At 46.5% G+C, this 2,366-nt stretch overlaps 1 pseudogene; it reads left to right on the top strand.

Moving 5' to 3' along the window:
* The first annotated feature begins 80 nt into the window (after positions 1 to 80).
* LOC126387012 (ribonucleoside-diphosphate reductase subunit M2-like) lies at positions 81 to 2,176 on the top strand (annotated as a pseudogene).
* Positions 2,177 to 2,366: the final 190 nt, after the last annotated feature.

Raw genomic sequence — 2,366 nt, 5'->3', positions numbered from 1 at the left:
TTAACCTCACGGCAGCCATCTTGTGACGGTCCTGCAGTTAATGTGTGTTTCAGTCTGATGTCATCATTCAAACGTATTGATCCAGTATCAGAGTATTGATCCAATATCAGAGTATTGATCTGTTCACTGAGGGGTTCCTGTCGTTGATCTTTCAGCCTCCGAGTCTGAACACGACCCGGATCTTGGCGTCTAAAACCGCGCGGAAAATCTTCGACGATGCTGCGGTGAGTACAGATCTGCTGAAACCTTCATCATCTTCATCTAACTCACATCATCTTCATCTCATATTAAGATACAGCATTATTAATTAGTGTTGATTATTGTGCTCATGTGGCGCCTAAAATATGGTTCTGGCGCCAAACAATCAGCTGTCACTGTTTGCCTTAGGGAGTGTTCTTAATTTATCAGAGGAGGAGGGAGGCTGGGTGTGACCTGGTTTTTCTTCAACCCTGAAATAAGCTATTAGTTTATAAAACTTACTCATTGGTGAAGACAAGAAATCTTTTAAAAGAAGAAATAAAGGTTGCCAAAACACACAAAGAAAACACTTTATATGTCTCCACCTCTGCACCACCCCTCCTCCCTTATCAATAATAGTTACTTACTTCTGTTTGTTAATTAAACAATAAATTACATTTTCATGTTTCAGTTTTTTATCTAAATGTTTTAGTTTTATGTGGAATATTTCTTCTGCGTTCCCCCACAAATGTGTTCAGACCTTTCCACTGCATCCAGCCAGACTTAATATCAGTATAAACCTTTGTGTGCAGGTGTGTTATATTGTGTGATATTGACAGTTGTGTGTTTTGTCTCTCAGCCCAAAGCAGTGAAGAAGAGCAGCAGCAGGGAGAAAGAGGAGGAGCCTCTGCTGAAGGACAACCCTCATCGCTTCGTCATCTTCCCCATCCAGTACCACGACATCTGGCAGATGTACAAGAAGGCCGAGGCGTCTTTCTGGACCNCTGAGTGTCGTCTCTTTCCCACCAGGTGGAGCGCTTCACACAGGAAGTGCAGGTGACGGAGGCCAGGTGTTTCTATGGTTTCCAGATCGCCATGGAGAACATCCACTCAGAGATGTACAGCCTCCTCATCAACACATACATCAAGGAGCCCAAAGAGAGGTGATGACCTGGTTACTGGGATCTTACTGGGGTCTGTTATTGGTGTCTGTTACTGGTTACTGACGGTGTGTTCAATGACCCACAGAGAATACCTGTTCAACGCCATCGAGACTCTGCCGTGTGTAAAGAAGAAGGCCGACTGGGCGATCAACTGGATCGGCAACAAGAGCGCCAACTACGGTAAACTTGCTCACTTCCTGTTCCTGCTGTCAGTCAGCTCTGATACTGATCTATGTATCAGGTATTGATCAGGTATCAGATATTGATCAGGTATTGATGGTGACTCTGTGGTTCCTCAGGTGAGCGTGTGGTGGCCTTCGCCGCCGTGGAGGGAATCTTCTTCTCTGGTTCCTTCGCTGCGATCTTCTGGCTGAAGAAGAGAGGCCTGATGCCCGGCCTGACCTTCTCCAACGAGCTCATCAGCAGAGACGAGGTGATAATTGATTATTGATCAGCAGGAAGCTTCATCCTGTCACTTTGACATCAGATAAATCCAGTTTGTGTTACTGGTATTACTGGTGTGTGTGACTGGTTTCACTGGGCTGTAACTGGTGTGTGTCGCTGGTTTCACTGGGCTGTAATCGGTGTGTGTTACTGGTTTCACTGGGCTGTAACTGGTGTGTGTTACTGGTTTCAGGGTCTGCACTGTGACTTCGCCTGTCTGATGTTCAAACACCTGGTGAACAAACCGTCAGCAGAAACCGTCACCAAGATCATCAAGAACGCCGTGGAGATCGAGCAGGTGGGTCCTCGACATGTCATGGTGTCTCTCTGTCAGTCAGCTGATGGTTGAACTGGTTTTAATGGTGTGTTCTTTGTTGTGTTCTCAGGAGTTCCTGACGGACGCTCTGCCGGTGAAGCTGATCGGGATGAACTGTGACCTGATGGAGCAGTACATCGAGTTTGTAGCCGACAGACTGATGCTGGAGCTCGGCTTCACAAAGGTAACCACAGCTCCCAGTAGGGCCGGGGGACGACTGATGATGTCACACATGTCCGTTATTACAGCCAGAACTAAAAGGTTGTTTTCAGTCAGCTGATGCAGACGACAGCTGGACTCTGTACGCTGTAACAGGAACAGTTACATAAAGTCAGACAGACTCTGACACTGATCTGGGATCTGTTCTGATCCTGGATCAGATGTTTTCAGTCTGTCGCCCCTAAAATGTTTCTGTCCTGTTTCAGTTTTGACTCCAGTAACAGCTGCAGGGTTTTTATCAGCCGCTCAGTCGTCTCATCAGAATT

This window comes from Epinephelus moara, unplaced genomic scaffold (genome assembly GCF_006386435.1).
Source record: "Epinephelus moara isolate mb unplaced genomic scaffold, YSFRI_EMoa_1.0 scaffold1496, whole genome shotgun sequence".
Taxonomy (NCBI): domain Eukaryota; kingdom Metazoa; phylum Chordata; class Actinopteri; order Perciformes; family Serranidae; genus Epinephelus; species Epinephelus moara.
The sequence above is the reverse complement of the archived record's forward strand: the minus strand, read 5'-3'. Positions and strand labels throughout refer to the sequence as shown.